The 18,682-nt window shown below is 40.2% G+C and overlaps 1 protein-coding gene across 5 annotated transcripts in view; it reads right to left on the bottom strand.

The window, feature by feature from the left end:
* CYRIB (CYFIP related Rac1 interactor B) overlaps nucleotides 1-18,682 on the bottom strand; it is a 100,611-nt gene that overhangs the window by 34,526 nt on the left and 47,403 nt on the right. For 3 of the 5 annotated variants that reach the window (XM_064442090.1, XM_064442092.1, XM_064442089.1), the window contains exon 2: nucleotides 7,568-7,646. The exons of the other annotated variants lie outside the window; for them this stretch is intronic. The gene's annotated coding sequence lies outside the window, so the exon portion shown is untranslated. The remainder of the gene's footprint in view (nucleotides 1-7,567; nucleotides 7,647-18,682) is intronic. 5 annotated transcript variants of the gene reach the window in all.

The following is an 18,682-nucleotide window of genomic DNA, read 5'->3' as shown; positions in this document are numbered from 1 at the left end:
ATTCTACATGGCTATATTGGCATACAACTCTTCACACCGTGCATCCAACCATTTAGTGGCACTCAGTTCCACGTGCTAAGGTAGGAGTGCAATTAACTGCTGGGCATACTCAGGACAAGCGAGGTGCAGAAAGCACCGTTTCTGTTTCTCTAAAGCTTAGTTGGAAGATTTGGCTTCAAAAGGAATGTAGCAAAGATCCACCAGGTTTGCTTTGAAGAAAATACTTCCAGGAAGTTTAGATGCTGCACTATAGATTAACAAGAGGGGGACAAGGTTATATATGTATAGCCCTTTTATGAAAAGGGAAAGCCGCAGATAACTGTGAAGCTTGTATGGCATAAGAGGATAGTCACACATATAAGAGTAATATTCAGCATGGAAAATGTATATTTCACCCACTTACAGGTATGTTTTCCACAAAACCCCCCATTACTTTGGCTTAGTGGAAACAGTAAAATGAACTACCATAATCCTCATTTTTGCATCTTGTCAAAACTTTGCATAGAAAATAAAAGCTGCAAGTTGAAGACCAAGTACAAGGCATTTTTGCAACCAAATGAGAAAGTTAAATATTTCCAAATAATTTTTTTCACTTTTCAAAGGAAGTGAGAGTATTAAATGTTAGGTAACCAGAAGACAAATAAGGGCTTTTAGGAAAACAGGGGTGAGAATTCTTTGGGTTGTTTAATGTGAGGTGGGGCTTTTTATTTTTGTTTGTGGCGATTGTTTTTTGGCAGTAGGGTGATATTTCAGTCCAGGCTACACAACTTCCTGTATTACGAAAAGAAAAAATAAAAAGCCTGCAAGAATTATTGAAGCCAGTCCTGTGTTTAGTAGTCAATTATTCAAACAACTGAACTTGCTATTTCTGGTAGCATATTATCTTCTATATTTCTTTTTATCTAAATCCTGAAGTGATTTCATACCGGGTATATTACATGAGCAGAATTTTTAAGATCTACACAGCAGTCAGGTTTTCACTCCTCAAAAAAATACTTAAGTATTCCTAAACTAGGAGGAGATATTGGATACCTTTACACTAAATGATATTGCTGTTTGCTATCTATTGCACATCTAACTTCCCTATGACTACTTTGCATTGCTATTTTTCTGCAGCTGATGCTTCCTTTGATGTTATGCTGTTAACACCCAGTTGTAAAGTGTTCCTGAATACCAACCCAGTGATTCAACAGCTTTTTTTACCTCAGCTATACAAATGATATAATTTTTTAGGAATATGGCAAAGTTTAAGACAGAGTTCTGGCTCAATACCAGCACAACTGAAGTGAAACCATAGCCTGGTCCCAGGAAGTTTGCAGCAATACTCATCCACTTGCACAATAAAAACAAGACAAGAAAAGGTCAGAAGGGCTCTCCCATTCAACATTATTAGTAGTGTATTATCAGCTCTGAGCAACCCCAAAGCCCATAGCCCTGTCCAGCAACACAAACAGAAGAGCCCTTATTACTTATAATCTAGATTTCTACACTTGGAGTAAATTGCTTTCCCCAGGTCTATACTAAGTTGTAAGAACAGAAAGGAACTTCTATCATGAAAGGAAACCAACCAGAGAAGACGGTTACTTACCACCTAAAACATCTTTTACTTGTTTTTACTGAGTTCTGACTATGAACTTATTCCTCAACAGTATCAGAAATTGAGAGCTGAAATCATACTTAATGCTCTGATAGGTAAGACTGTAAGAATCCAGACCTAAACTGATTATTCCAGATTTTTTAATTACTCCAGATTTCAAAGAACATACACTAGTTTTTAAAAAGCTTGAAATGCTCTTCCTATGGAAGCCAACAGCAGTAAGTTTCACTCCATGCTTCTTACTGACTCGAGAGCTGAGCTGGTTAGAGGTAACACCTTAAGCAGTTTGCTTTAAAGCTTCTTCTCCCAAAGGTCCCAGTACTGTCCCACTAAGCAAGTCTCAGCAGAGGCAGCTCCTTCATAGTAGCAACTCATGCACATGACAGGAGGCAACACTGTAAGAGTGACTCCATGATAAGAGCCTCGGGATGAGCTGCAATGTCTGCCAAGAAGGATCAGAGGAACCCCGCTCTGGCCAGAGTAACTGTCACATAGTGCTGGAACAAGTAAAGGCACCTCCAGTTTGCCCAGGAGTGCCCTGAGCTCTACCTACACACCTGCATGGAAAGATCTGTGATAACTTTCAGAAAAAGGGAAGACTTCAGATCAGCTAAACAGTAATATTCCAGTAATAGAAGTTTCAGACTATTCTAATACAAAGAAAAACATGTGTGATTAGATGCCAGTGAAAATTATAAACAAGAATACTCAAAACAATCGTATCAATTACTAGCCATCCAGAAAGGAAGAATCTAACAAAGTTATTTTAACCTGTGACCTCAAATGTTTACTGGGTAACATTTAAGATGGAAGCATGCACAGAAGTCGCGGAAACCAGAGTAACAAACACAAGCAACATAATATGGGATTGCCCAGGCCCAACTCCTAGGGACCACTGCGTGTATTCAACAGCTTTGTCCAAGAGTCAGGAAAAACAACCCAGGAGCCATACAACATCATCATCCTAGTTCCTGCATCGTAATTTAATGATACTGAGTCTCAACAGCTGCACAGTATTTCTGCTTAAGTTTCCAAAATAAATTCCATGATGAGCTACAAGGAAGCAAGCTGCATCAGGGGAGGTTCGCATTGGGCATTTGGAAAAGGTTCTTCACTGAGAGGGTGGCCAGTCCCTAGAACAGGGTTTCCAGGGCAGTGGTCACGGCACCAAGCCTGTCAGTTCAGGGAGCTCAGGGAGCGTCTGGATGATGCTCTTAGTCATATGGTTTAGTTTTAGGTAGTCCTGTGAGGCGCAGGGAGTTGGGCTCGATGATCCTGATGGGTCCCTTTCAACTTGAGATATTCTGTTACTCCAAATAACAGAACTGCAGTTATGTGGTCAAGCAGTAAGATGAATGTTACCCAGATCTGAAGGACTACATGTCCAGGTCACTACAGAGTTAAACAAAAGCACCCCCAAACAAAAAATCCCTACCAAAAAAATGCCAAAAAAGCACTCCCCACAGAAAATCGGTATCTCCTTTAACAAGCATTTAAGAGACTTTCTGTAAGTCAGGAAGTGAAATAAGCAACATCTGACATTAACCTAATAGAACAGACCACATAAAACATAATACAAAAGTCCAGTCACCTGTCCCAACAAGCACAGCTTTTCAGGTCAAATGTCTTTCTGATGAGAAAAGTTTACATATTTTGGTGGTCTGTTTAGAAGTGACTTTCCAAAAAGTCAAAACAACCCTTAAATTAATGTCTGTGATTCAAAGGCTCATTGGACAAACAGAATTAAACAGTTCATGTTGTCCTGAGCAATTATTTACAGGTGGAGAAAAACAGCAGCTTTACTTTCATAAACAAATCAGCATTGCTGAAGTCTCAAGCAGAACACAGTTTACTAAATGAGCCATTAAACCAGATTCAAAACTCACTTTTTAAACTTACACTACTAACTGTTGCAGGACTACTGCATGTAAAGGAAGTATATTTTGAAAGAGCTCTATGCTGAATTCTGCTTGTTTACAGTAAAAATAAAACCCCTTTCACCAATCATTTGCAGATTACTTCCAACTTCATTCAAGGTTTTAAGTAGTTTTATGTCCACTGTCAAAGAAAAGATACTGCATTACATTGCATCAGCGCTGGCAGATTATTTACATTAATTGCTAATATGTAAAATGTATTAAAACAATTAATTAAAACCCACAGGATTGCACAAAAGCTTTTAGCCCCTCTATTCCCATGCTATCACAGCCAGCCACATTAAACAAGCCCCAAGATAAAAATGCAGCAAAGAAAAAGGAAACAGACCACTTTGGCCTAAAAAACTGTCAGCTACTCCTCTTCCTTGCCTTCGATACCAGCATTAATACAAAATGCATGCTGGTAGAACATCAGTAAATGATCAGAATCTCTATCAAAATATTTTATAGTGAGCGTCAAAACCACAGAAAGTCCTTAAGCTCCATATACTAAGAATCATTTCAACAAACCTGCTTTCACATGGACGGGAGATCAATTCAAGAAGCTCTGCTGAATTGCAAATAGAATTTATAGGCAAACCTACAGCAATATATTTAGAGCAACGCTACCAAAGGAGATTGTTTTTAGCTTGTGGCACAAGTGGGAAGTAAAAGCGGTTTCAGTTGTCAGAAAGACATTAATTCTTTTTCATGTATTTACAGTATATAGCTTCATTGTGACAGATTATTCTTCTGCCCCGACAGCTCCCACATTACCCTACTGTTGGTATCTGATAGGCTCTGCGGTGAAAGCTTTTCAAGTTGCTCAGAAGCATTTGTAATTTCACCACTTTCTACGTTGGTTACATCGGTTTCCCCTAACAAAAAAATTCCTTCTGAAGGCACACATTAAAAGCTGCATATTTTAACACCTATTTCCTTGTTTAATAGAGGAAACATTTAGCACTGAGCAAAACAAAAAAGAACCTTGCTTTCTATTTCTTACAGCATGTTTGACTTTATATAAACTTCTGAGACGGTCAAAGCCATACAGAAGCCCATAACACGTGCAATATGGCCTTAATACTGTATCTCCTTCTGAATGAGGTCCTTTACTTCTAACCTTTCGTATGCACATAGGTATGGGGACAACTAGGAAAACCTTCCTGCTCTTTTTAAGTTTAGCACATATTAAGGGATTTGCACTAAAACACTGAAATTGTTACCGAAGAGATTTTTAAAGATTGTCCCCACAAGGAAGCAGAATATTTGAAATGTGTCAGCCAGACAAATGCTCCTCTTATAAGAGCTATACAAACCACAATAAAGTGTTCTCAAATTTAATAAGAAAATGCATTTGCTTCCACTTTGCAAGCATAGTGCTGAAGGTGTTTTCATGTTCATTATAATTACCACAAAATGCAAAACCTGTTAATCCACAAACACTGCAATATCAGTGCTGGAACAGGGATTCCACATGTTAATCAGTTTGCTCAAAACATCTCCCCATTGTCATTAAAGGGGAACAATTTAAATTGCATGGAAAGATTCTTAAATCTTCAAGCATGCAGACAAGTTCGAAATCCATATGAGATATAAAGCTATAAAAGAATGAATAAATATCAGAGATGATAATTATTTCCTTCTTTTGCATATAAAGATCTTTTCTGAATGACTGACACTCTGGAAAAATAATCCTATACAAGTCAGTCAACGTTAATGAAAAAGAAAAACTAGTACAAGAAAAATAGGGCAAACACTAAAATGCTGTATGTTCTTCAGTGTCTGTCATAATGGACAGCTGAAACATCCCAGCCAGAAGAAATACCACCTGGATGACACAGGCACACGTCTTACACAACCGTTTGTGTTAGTCTGCACCACACCAAGGTCCAGCGGCTTAGTATTTCCATCTCTGCACCAGTCATGCAAGACAAACACACTCTGCCCCAAGGGATGCCGTGTTCCTGTGCCACATTCTCTTTTCAGCATGTTCCCAGAGGCTGGGGCCTGAGCTGAGACCTGGGTCAGGTCTAAAATGTGGCAGAGCTCAGCAGGCTCTCAGCTGATGTCTTCCCAGACCAAAGTTAATGCTGGAAACAGTCAAACCAAGTTTATGCAGCACTACCCTGAGCTAAAAAGCACTGCTTGGTCCTAAAGAAAATGCTGAATTAAGGCAAATACTTTACCCCAGTTGCAGACAAAGAGCTACCTTCTAGAGTTACTCAGTTTCACTCAGCATGGCCATCCTGTTAAACTTCGCTCTCAGGGAGAGACAGGAGGATGATGGGGTGGGAAGAAGGGAAACGGGCAGAGGACCCCTCATGGCTAGGCTAATGAGCTTTTCAATTTTCTGTATAGGGCAAGCTATGCACTCAAAATTTAGTGACAGACATATTTATTCACTTATGTGATCAGAATAATCCAGAGGATTAATGTAAAAATTACTATCAGATAATTACAACGTGGTTCAAAACTTGTGTTGGTACCACAGTGCTTTGGTACCTCAAATGGTGACATACTACACGCCAGCGGTTCTTTCTCCTGCAAATTAAGGGACACGCATTTTCAAACTGAGTATTTGAGAAGGAGTCTCATACACATTTTGGTGTCAGGAGCTGCTATTTTACAGAGCCAGGCAACAAAGGTCTTGAAATTATCGCTCATAAATAGCTATATTATACATGTCACCTTTATATAATAAAAGATTACATAAAGTCAAACTTTTTTTCCACTATGTCACTTCTGACAGATGCGAGTTATTGACCACTATAAGCCTCCAAAATTTTGCTATCATTAATCTAGGTTTGGCAGAGTAACGAAGTATTTTAATATTCTCCGTGAACCCTGGTTACTGCTACAGCTACACAACACAACTTCATAAAGTTATTTTTGCTTATAAAAGTTTGGCAAATTAACTGGCATATGAAGATTAATACAGGATCTGTAAATATTTGGCTCTCAAAAGCTTAATGTTTCCTTACTGGCTAGAATGCTGCTTCTTTCCCTGTTCATCCTTGGACCCAGATGCATCACCCCATTCTGGGCTAAGAAGCCTCTCCTGACACAAGTTTACTTAGCCCTGTAGCTCAAATGGCAATAGTAAACAGAAGAGTAGGGTTCAAGCTTTATGGAAGGTATATAGTAAGGTATAATCACAGAGGAAAACTGAAAGCATATTTCATTTACAACTTTGTGGATATCTTCCCCCACACTGAAGACTGCTACTTCACATACAGCATTAAGTATGTGAGAGGCGAGCTGTAGGTCTGGTACCTAGTACCAATGCCCATATCATTTAGCTATGTCAAAACATTCAGATGTCCGAAATTCTCATGTTTCCTTATGATTGCCTTGTAATAGCGTAGCTCAATGTCTTAACGTATGGGCTGGTGAATTGCTACTAAGTAGTCATAGTGCTTCACTGATGACCCTTTTATCATTCTGAACCAACTGGCAACCTACAGATGACTTCAAATGCCTGTGAATTATGATACATCCTTAGTTTTATTATCAAATATTATTTTCAGTGAAAGTTATGCAGACACCCATATAATTAAGAACACATTAATGGCATCTTCCAAAGCACCTGGCCACTCACATTAGTATGCTTAGCCATGTTCAACTTCTACACTAGACTTCCTTAAAGTTTTCTTTCTTCTCTCTCTCCAAGCTCTGAAGCATCAGATTTGAAGCTTCAGCATTTGCACCATCACACTTCATACCTCTTATAGTAAGAGGTACAGACCCATTGTGTTTGTCTCAGTGGAAGAAGCAAACAGACAATGTTTAACATCCCACCACAGGAAAAAAAGGCTAGTGTTTTTTCCTCCTACTGTGAGAGCAGGAATTTAATCACTTTGTATTCCAATTTAAATACCGACATGTTATTCACTGCTACTGAGCCTTCCGTCTGGTAAGCTACAGTTAATTATAAAAAAAAAGGCACAAATTACTTCTTCCTTTCAATAGATCAAAATACTTTGTACCCCGGGCCTAAAATATTATGGAAAGCAAACATTCTACAAGCAAAGACACCTAAGGAAGTGTTTACCAGTTGGTAGTATCTTCTTGCAGTCTTAACAGAGAACTCCCTTCCTCAGATTACGGACGCAGCAGCTCGTCTTCAAAATCTGAACAAACAGAAGAATCCCATTAAACTTAAACAATACACAGTATTTCAGTTACATAAGCCAGAGTCGGGGGTAAATCAAAGTTAATCTTGCAGTGCCAAGGAGCCTACATAATTCTTTAAGGAATGCAAATAAAGCATGCCAATTTCAAAAACACTTGTGATTTTATGGAAGTGACATCACCAGCAAAGGGAGAGGCATCCTTACGATCACTTCTGTGAGTCAGTGAGGCAATTTGCTATCCATGACCACAAGCATCAGAAATAGAGCACTGCATCTCAGCATTTCTGAGTTACAGATTCTAGCACATAAAAAAAAGAGCATTACTTCTCTGCATTATGAGCCAAGTTACATATAGTTGCAGCAGAAAAAAAGTAGGTCCCAGTTCAAGTTTTATGTACAGTGTCACATACATCACACAAGGGAAAATGCTTCATTGCTACAGCTTTCATCAGTTAAAGGCAAATTCAGTTTTTACCTTTCAGAACTTACTCTAGGATTACTTCAGTTTCCTGCTTCTAAACTTATGTTTCTGGTTTAGAAAATTAGTATTTGTATAGTCAGACAGAACAGCATTTCCTATGGAAATGCATCACTGAGATCTATTGCAAGCATTCTAAGGGTCTTTAAGTTCATTTGGAGTAGGTTTATACAGCAAACAGTGTAGCTTTTCAGTACAGTAACTGGATGATGAACTGGCCAAGACCGGCACATTTCTGTTGTGGTGAAAGCTTCATAAGCCTTTTCCATTTAGGGTTTTGCAGCCTGCTTCTGTTTCAGTGATTCTGGCTAATCTAAATATTTGAGTGTCGTCACTGTGACCTGTCTCCAGCAAAACCACTGCTGCTCCTACTTCAGGTGCTGTTCCTGGTATTAGAACCCACCCTGTCATTATGTTGCATCTCCAGGTTTCTTTTAAAGAGCAATCTTCCCATTTCCTACTACAATTCTCTTTCTGCATCTACAGTAAAGTCAACCACATTCTGCAATGCATCTGTTTTCAGCATGAACTTGTTTTATAAACAAAATCCCCGTCATATTAATGGCCTTTGCAGATCCAGCTCAAGAGGCAGAAATACTCAGCGTTAGTTTGTATTTAATCAGCTATCAGCAGCTCCTCTTACATCAGACAATCCCGATTAACAAGCATTTAACAAAAATATGCTGCTTTACAGTGAAATTTCTGATCACAAAGGCCACAGTATTACTGATTTGTCCTAGCTTGGGAAGGGTGGAGGGAAGGGGAAGAGCTATGCAGTATCAAGGCTAGCGGATGATTTTGGTTGCAGTGAAAGTTATCATCAAAAGAGGCCACCCATTCCACCCACTCCCCTCTGTGTAAAAGAAAACCTCGTGACCTGAACAGCACAGCTTGGAGAAGAGAAAACAAGGGCAAGGGAGTAATTACGCAAAATTTAATTGACAAATAAAATCAAGGGATGATAGCTACACTGAAGCAAATAGCTGCAACAGAGGATTCAAAGTAAAAACAAAAAAAAGAGAGTAATGTTAGTCAATGGTAACTTTCACCAATTTCTCTCAAGGCAACATCTAAGATAAGCAGGCGCCTGGTAAATTAATGCCGTGGGTATTTTCCCCCCGGCAAATGTTGCTGTATGAAGCGCTGCTACTCTCTTGCGCAAAGGTAAATCTAAAAGCCACCCAAGACACCTTATTCACTCTAAAGCACAGGCTTTGTTTTAACAATTGTTCCACTACCCTATTTCAGCCCCTTTCATTCATGGTCCTCTTGCCAAGCAACTGTATAAAGTTAACAATTCAGATAAAGACCTCTGAATGGAAGCTGCAAGGTTTTATACTCACCGGCTGCTTGGTAAGTCGCTGAGCAGAGCGGCACTGGCACTGTCTGCAGCCTGGTAACAGGATTTAAAAGTTCTGCTGGCTGAGTGACCATTTATGCAATTGCAACATGTGCAATTTCCTTCAACACATTCAACAAAAATACTTCCTTCTACCCTGCTACACTACAGTATGAAAAGCTTCCTATTCAGTACCAGAGAATGGATTTTTTTTTTCCAAGCATGATTGATCATTTCATTAAACAGAAAACTTACATTACGCTTCCACTGGACCAACTCCCATACCATCACATTGCTAATTCCAACGTTTAAACTTCCTCGTAACCACCTAAAGTAGCATGCAGGAGTTTGTTACAGGTAAAACTAGCACCTAAGCCTGCACGGAGGCTGTTCTGCTCCCCCAGGCCCACAGGGCTCTGCATTGCTCCCTCTCCTGGCTGCTCGGCAGCCCCCATGCTGTAGCTCCTCCCTGACAACCCACTCCTGCAGCCTGGCCTTCAGGTGAGAAGGGAGCGAGTGCCAGCAGCTACAGCCATGTAGCAGTTCTGGATGGGAAAAGTCAACGTGGCAGAACAGCGGTAGGTACATTGGACTGGAGGGAGCATGGAAACATCCACATGCAGAGGAGTTATGTGACCTGCCAGTGCCGGGCAAGGAATAAAGTCTGTTGCGACAAGAGGAACTGCAGAGGAAAAAGGCTGCTGCACAGGCGTGCTGGCCGAGAGCCATGGGGCAGCACTGCACATCGAAAGGACGGGGCGCTGAAGCGGGGGCGTGCACAGAAAGCTGCAGACATGTAGTCCCTTTGGAAGATCTCTCCAGCTTTCAAGGAAACAACTGATCTTCACCAATTTGGTGATGATCTGATGTGAAGAATTGGTGAAACGCATATGTGATGACATGACATAACATGATAAACAGATCAATACATGACCTGGATTAATCTGGTTCAGTGGATAGAACTTGAGTTTTTTTCCTTTTTTTTTTCTTTTTAAAGAATAGATCCCCAAACTGTAATCTACGATATAAATAACACAGCTGAGAAAAACTAAGTAGCTGCCACCTTAGTTTTCAGCCGACACTTGTACAAAAATTAATTTTCTTTACTTCGGTAGACCTTTGTGAAGTAAATTAACACCGTTTCTTTGACAGGCTAATGAGAATAGCAAGTGAACAACAAAAGAGTAAGCTCATTCTCAGGAGATATCCTTGCCTGCCCTCCACACACTGTGTTGGCAGAGCTTTGTAGGATGAGGGGTTCAAAAGAAGGAAGGAGACAATAAACCTACTTGTTCCTGATGAATTAGGAAGACTTCACCTAATCATTTAAGCGACCATCCCTTACTTCATTACTTTTGTCACTTAAGGGGAAGGTGGAATTAAACTCTGAAGTACAGCACCTGATTAAATCTTGTTCTCCACACAAAATTCATGCTCAAGAAAACTATTAGCTGTAAAGATACAAAGAGTCTTCAGTGAATCGCACGGTGTTCTTCCCTGATGTACATGTTTCAACAGGCAGAATCACAGCCATTACTTCCCAAGCCTCCAAGTTTTGCACTCAGCTGAGCTACAAGGAAGAACACCTCTGAGAAAGTTATTACTGGCTAGATTCTCAGGAGAGAATGGTAAAGCCAGTAACACAGGGGTTAATAGGTTTTACTGAGAGATTCAGCATACTCCGCGCCAGACAGTTTGCCGAAACACTGGCAAAACAGCTAGTTATTGCCAGATATAGCAGTGCCTAGGTAGGAGCTTGAAGTTATCTGGAACAGTTTTCCAGCCTTTGCCACCACTAAAGCAGGACTGCCACTCACAGCCCGGGTAAGCCCTGTGGCGGAGGTGGCTGTAAGTCTCCCCAAGCAGGTGACAGGGATGCCTCAGGGCTGAAATGCGGAGGGAAACATGTCAAAGCGTTTCCTTAGATTCGGCACAAATCGTTGACTGCTGACCCAGTAACCCTTGCTCCAGCTCTCTGCCTTGCCTCCCAAGCGTACCACTGGGGTGACCACCTGGGGTGGCCTGAGATGCCGTTTAATTTCCTCTGTGATTGGTAACTTAGACAGCATCTTCAAAAGCCCAGAGAAATATAGATTTCACAACTTTATATGCAGGTTATTTCAACTCAAAAGCTCTGTCTAAGTATGTTTAGAACTACCACCGCCTAGCCAGTATACCCAACACTTGCATATACACAAACCATGCTTGAAATCACATTACACACATCATGTTTGCCTGTGCTTGACTTTGCTTAGCCCAAAACATAGAAAGCACAGAAGAGACAGCAACAGGGGTTTAAGGTGATGTATCTTCCCCAATGCAGATCTCAGCTGATGCTAGTGACAACAGGCCATCAACAAGTTAAGACATCTCTGAGAAGCAGGGCATACAAAGCAAGTTAAAAAACATCATAAAGATCCATAAAGATAACGACATGTCAGAAGGCTTACAGTAGCTTATAAAGAATTCTGTTGCCAGATGTAAGACAGCACAAATGAGCAGTCAAAATAATCACTGCAGAGCTTCTGACAGGCTTCATAGTAAGGTGGCTATGAATAGACAGGCAGAAAGCATCACAGCCAGGGTCCCACAAAAACAGGAAAACCTGTAAGTACTAGAATTCAAAGACAGATCCACGGAAAACAAAACTATTCTAAGAATTTTACTCATCACTAAAATGATACAGACTACTTGTTTTTTTCTCCTTACCATCATATATTGCCAAAGTTTTAATTTTCAGTTGAAAGAAGAAATTCTCCTGTGATTTGCAGAACTGGTGGTCAGAGAGCTATTAAAAAATCCCCGGTATTTACTTCTACACAGTTGAAAAAGTTCTCAATCCTTTATTTTCAGGGCAGCAATGAAAGCGAGTGTTTATGATCAACATAGTGACACTGAAAGTCAATAGTTGGAGCTTCAACTGCACATCACACAGTTAACGATGGCAACGCTACTACACATTACAAAGTTAAAACTATGGTTCCATAAGCTTGCCCCACTCTGCTTCCAGGTACCACAGCACTCCAGAGACACCCTGGCCATTTTCAGCATCAAGTTACTACTTTTTCTCATTCACCAGAGCAACACGAGTTACAGGACTTAGGTATGATGCCCCTTACAGGTTTGACCTGGACAGCATCAAAATATATCCATGTACTAGAAGTTAATTTTGTGCGTAAATTAAGATTGCAACTCTTAATTAACTGGGCAAAGACAGAGATGGAAGAGACTCACACATAACCTTCCCTTGTCCCCACAACAAACATTTGGCACAGGTTGAAAGTATTATCAGTCCAACACAATGCATTAATTGAAGTGTAATTTACTAAACAGAACACCGACCAGCTCTTCCTCTGTTCATTACACCAAAGTCATAGAAAAGATTTCCAGCCATGAACACTTTCTCCTGTCAGTGCCACATCTCAGCTTTCAAACACTGGACCTGACATTCTGAGCTCAGTAGTGTTGCACGCTTTAACAACTTCCCTTAAAAATACAAGTTTTCAAAACAACTCTAAGTATTACAAAAGGCCTGAATCTTAGACAATGACTACCCTTATCAGATTTTTAAAAGCTATTAATTACAATCAAGAAGAGTCCAGGAGATAGATAGATCCAGGAGACTCTGCTCATACCTCAGAAGTTCTGACTACTGTCAGAGCACTTCTTACCTTCAAGCCCTCGTTCACCCAGCTTCTCAGAGCTCCGGAACCTCAGCCTGTATTTACCATAAATGCACAAGTAGGAAGAATGTAGCTCTTGTGTAAAACAGAAAAACTGCTAAACACCTCTTCCATTTAACCATATAACAAGCATATTCCTCTGTTCAAAGACAAATGTGGAACTGTAATGACAGCCATCAGTTGAATACTCCAATATAAGGCAGACTGTTTAACTATGGGCAGTTGGGACTTGAAAAGACATAACCAGTATTTTCTTCAGTTCCCCTTTAAAACAGAGCTACTCGAGTCCTCAGAGTGACTCAACTCTGAGATGAAGAGGCAGGACACAGATGACATGTCCTCCAGATTAGTTATGGAATAGGTCTCCATAGCAGGGTGAAAAGGGCAGGTACGTACAGTTACATGCAGACTGAAATAGCAGTAATCTTTTCCTGCTCCTGGTGAAAGGATGTTCTTGATACAATGCAAAGGAGGAGGACAATTAAGTTTAGATCACACAACTTATGAAAAGTTTGTCAGAAAAGCGCAATCTTTGCAAAAGCTCTCATAATTCTGGCAATCAGATGTCACAAGCAAGTTATTGATATGCACGCTTTGACACTGCTTGGAAGATTTCTTCATTCTGAAGTACAGATGCCACACAACTTTTGACCCTAGATCTCAGTTAACATGTGTTTGATCCTTGGATACACAGTGCCTGACCAAGGGGTTGAATTACACCATAGAAAACAGGAATTAACATCGGACCAGTCCTGATTTTATTGTGCCTCTGTAAAGAATAGAAGAATAAGGTCCCTGTGTGACTCGCAGACGAGCAGGACTGCTTTCAAAGAGCCTACTGTAATGGTTAAAGGTATGAGCAGTCTACATGAACTCTTCAATAAGTTAAGGCTTGCAATGAGAGGATAGATGCTGTAGATCCCATCTCCAAGAACAATTTAAGTTTTCCATTGGACAAAGATCTACTGTAGGCAAAGACTAAACGCAAAGACTTCCATAAAAACTCCTTCTTACCAGGTTCTGCTGGGCTTAGTCTTTCCTGGATCCACTCCTTAAACCCCTTATTGATAAAGTGTCCCAGCTTCAGCTGTGTGAGGCACCAGCCTGGCTCACAGGTTGATGTTGAATGCAAGACTCTTCAAACACAGATTAGAGTTAGGTTTCCCTTACACTAGAAAATAGTACATTATTATGCCAAAGAGCCTGCCATTTTAAAACTCAGAGGGGAGAGGAGTGATACTATGAAGCCCTGGATCTGGATAGATGGTCAATATATCCTTTTTTTTTTCCTGTTTCCTAATCAGCTGGATTTAGACAAGCTTGTTATCTAGTCCACAGAGAGGCAGGCATTACTTCCAGCTCTTAGCCATGTTTACAGTACCTAACTTTATCTGATATGTAAATACTTTAAGTTCTTACCTTAAACAGTCTGAATGATCTTTTTAGGATCCAATATTTATTAAAAAAAAGATACTGCAGAGCTTATGTTTGAGACCTTGAGTAGGAAGTCTCACCCTCAGAAGGCTGTCTGCAGACTATCTCAGCTTTTACATCCGCTTCTCACCAGAGAGCCATTAAAGGCAACTGGACTCCTATTTCTGCACAGGAAATCTCATGAACTTTAAGCCATTCTTACACTCCCACATCCTCCCATTTAAGTCTGTATTGAGAGAGCACAAGATCTTTGTTCAGAGTGTACTTGCAGATGCCATCATCTCCAGAGGCATTTTTCCTACATTTAATGTGCATGCTACAACCTTAGTCAAAATAGGAATGCAACAATTTTTCTATATTACCCTGTACTCAGAGTAACAAAGGAAGCATTTATGAACAAGTCTTATATTTTTCTGCTGAAATGAAATAAACAAATACCAACATTCAAACACTCACATACATGTTTCTAGAGACTGCAACAAGGGAGTCAGTTCATCCTTTTCAAATCAAGCTTTACCCTGGAACAGCAGTCGAGTAGGAAAAAACCCTGCTTTCATTTAGAGACTTGTCACACTGCAAAGCTTGTTTTGCTACTATAAGGCTAGAAAGACTTACTTGAAGACTAACAGATTCTGAAGTACTGTTTTTCATTACAAAATGCAGCCACAAAACTGAGTTAAACACACACATGAAGCAAAGGCAATGTATTACATAAAATTCATATAACATCATAAAATTCACATTGTAGAGTCATGCCCAGCATAATTCCGGTAGACACAAAGTTGCTGTAGGTATGTAAAAACTCCAAGCATGCAGAGCAGCTTCCTTTCATCCACTTACCATTAAGACTTCAAGCAGACACAAGCACATGCAACAAGTATCACTACAAGCACTGCACATACCTGCAGGCATCGTGACAAAGTCCTAGGACCACAAATTTCAAGAGTAATAGAGTAACAGGGATAAAGGGGACCCAGACTTGAAATTAAGGTGCCTGGCTTCTGCAGTCTCCAAATTTAGATCAGGGACTCCATCTGTAAAATGCTTTCAAACCATGTGACAGGAGAGTTGCTCTACAGGTGGAGCATGCTTTAGGCTGCTCCTTCATGAGAAACCCACAGGGCCCTTACCACATCATGCAACCAGAGCCTAGGCAGTGCCGCATACAAGGTTTATGTTCAACAAAATGAAAGGCAGAGGCTCCTGAGCTCTTCAGAAACACGGTGTCTGGAAAAGCGTTACATGAATTGGGTAACAGTAGCCCAGAAGCAAGCTCCAGTTTGGCAAGAGGTGTAAGCGAAAGTGCGCGCACACAACCATAGATGCACACCTTCTAAGAAGCTGGATTTATCACGTGGTGCTATAGTACTCATCTGTCCAAGGACTATGATTCAGTGCCTACAGAGCTGTACAAGGACTATGATTCAGTGCCTATAGGGCGTGTTGGTTTTAGTAGAGATGCACAGATTAACTGCACACCACATACATGTCTGGCTGCTGACAGGAAAAGGCTACACGCAGAATTAAGAGCCCTCGGAGAAGTTAAAGCATCTGCTGTAACAGGATTGATTAAAGCCTTCTTGGCCTCAGATTCAGTTAGCGTAACTACCAAAGTCTTCTGTATCATGTTTGCTTGTAAGGAGTCTCAGAATAAATGAAGCTAGTTAACTTTCATGCCAGACAGGGTTTAGTTCGAGGCTTGTCATGCCTAGCATGGGCTAGAATAAACATTACCTACTATGGAATTATTTGCATTGCCATTCATGAACTCATGCAGTTTATCAGGGACATCTCACGTGGCAAAGACACTGCCAAAGAACTCAACGATTTATGGGCGTTCCTATGGCAGAACCTCCTATAGCAGGAGCTTTTCAACACAGCAGACATTTGCCAGCAGTCTCCAAATACTGGAGTATGACAAAAACAAGACAGAGGAAGTGAGAAGACTTATTGAGATTTATCGTTATGTAAAGATACGCTTGTCACTGTGGCTAAACTAGAAAATTACTTTTGCCTTATGGCACCGTCATAAGCATCACTGAAAACACACTAGAACAGGCAAGCCAACTTCATAAATAGCAATGCAAAACTTGTTAGGCTGATGAAGAAGCTTTCAGTAGCTGAGGCTTTCAATAAAAATTAGTCTGGCTTTCAAAGATTCAATAACAAGACACAAACTTATTCTATGTCTTATCACCCATATCTACAAATGGATGTTGACCTTCTGGGCCTCTGTCTCCCATATTTGTGAAATTCAGTTACTTGCTTAAAACCCACAAATATTAACAAAAGTAGTATAAAAAAAACCCTAACAGTGATTAAAAACAGACCTACTAGATCTGAGAGAATGAAAGGTTTTCACTTGGATACGCTTCTAGTCAATGTATCATTGCAGAGAAACTAAAGGAGTTTCACAGGGAATTACCAACCTTGCTCTATCTTATGAATATGTTTTATTAGGAGTTACTCAACTACAGACACTCAGTCTAATGTTGCGGTAACTAGAAAAACATTAATTTGATCCCTGTTTTTATCTACAGACTTCCTATTTGCTTTCAGGTAATTAACATTGCTGTACCTCAGTTTCTTATCTGTAATGAGGCAAAAAATACAACATGAAGCAGAGCAGGACTTTAGCCAGGTATGTATGTAGTCTTTGAATTCTGCTACAGCAAGAGCTAGTAAGGGTAGGATTGGATGAATCTTGAAGGGGATAAGCATAGAAGAGGCTATTTAGTGACCCTCAAGGCAGCCAGTGAGGATACGCTGGCTGAAGCACACTTGTGGAATACCTCTGACGTCTCTGCACTATTTCACACTATGAACACAAGTTGCCAAAGCAGCACAGACTCCAAAAATCAGATACTGCATTCCTATCTGGAAAAGATATTCATGTTAAACTCTCATGCATCAGGCTGAAAAAGTAATGGAAGTTATTGTTTTACTGCTGAAAACTTAACTTCTTACTATCTGTAAGGCCTAAGAAGCTTAACTAATCGTTTGAGGCAATCCAGTCTAATCCTGGACATAAACCAGTAACCTCACTTCAGTATGTGGATTATAGTTCTGCCTAGAAAATCTTTTATTAACACTATTTTGAATGAAAAAAACATCATGCAGTTGTTCCAAATTGCTGATCAAGTCATCCTTTCACTAAGACTACAAATAAACATAATTAAAAAACGGAAAATATGCACGTTAAACAAAACATGCTTGAGAAAAAAAACAAAAAGCCAAACAACCAAGATTCATCCACGTCAACCAACTGCAACACTGGTTACTGTTGGATCATTGCAGAGGAGTGTCATAAGATGTCCTGTAGTTAGAATGTACTTACTAAAAAAATAACACTGAACTTACATTAGGACATAGGCATACTTAAATAAAATTTATAGAAAAACTGCTCCCATGGGGAAGCCTTAGGTGCAAAGATAAATTCATGGTCTTGACGATGCAGAGCTAGACTCAAACCGTTAATAGGATCCACAAATTCTATCCTATCTCATATACTAAAAGTCTGAAGAATAAACCACCCCCAGGGAAGTACAATCAGCTCCTCGGTTTGTTGGTCAGCCAGAGCATCCTCCAAGATCATGAATGCCATGCTTATAACACAACAGAGAACATATACAACAGCAGAGAAGTTACTGAGAGGTTCATGAGAATGTGGAAAAAGAGTTCTCAAGAAACTAGGTAGGGAAACAAGTCTAGTTCAGAAAGGTGGTGTCTCTAACTCTGGGTTCCATGTCACATTCCTAAAAGATAGAAGGCAGAAGTAGCTGCCCTTTCTTTGACAACTTTGAAACCTGCAAATAAAGTGTACCATTCCCACAAGAACTGGCTTTAAAACCTGTAGCTTTAGGCACGCAGAACTTTCCCTAGATGGTATCATATCCTACTGATGCTGGAAAACAGCCACAAACATGAAGGATGTTGATGAGAACTAGTTCATGCTAGTTGTGAGAAACCCTGTATTTCTAAGGCAGCTTCGAGCCTCATTCACTGCCTTTGCACACATACACAGTGCTACAAAAGTGGTGCACGGTAGGAAATTAAACTATGAGGAAGCAATTTCTTCATTGCCATAAACCCCTGCCCA

The sequence above is a fragment of the Phalacrocorax carbo genome, chromosome 2 (genome assembly GCF_963921805.1).
Source record: "Phalacrocorax carbo chromosome 2, bPhaCar2.1, whole genome shotgun sequence".
NCBI classification, from domain to species: domain Eukaryota; kingdom Metazoa; phylum Chordata; class Aves; order Suliformes; family Phalacrocoracidae; genus Phalacrocorax; species Phalacrocorax carbo.
The sequence above is the reverse complement of the archived record's forward strand: the minus strand, read 5'-3'. Positions and strand labels throughout refer to the sequence as shown.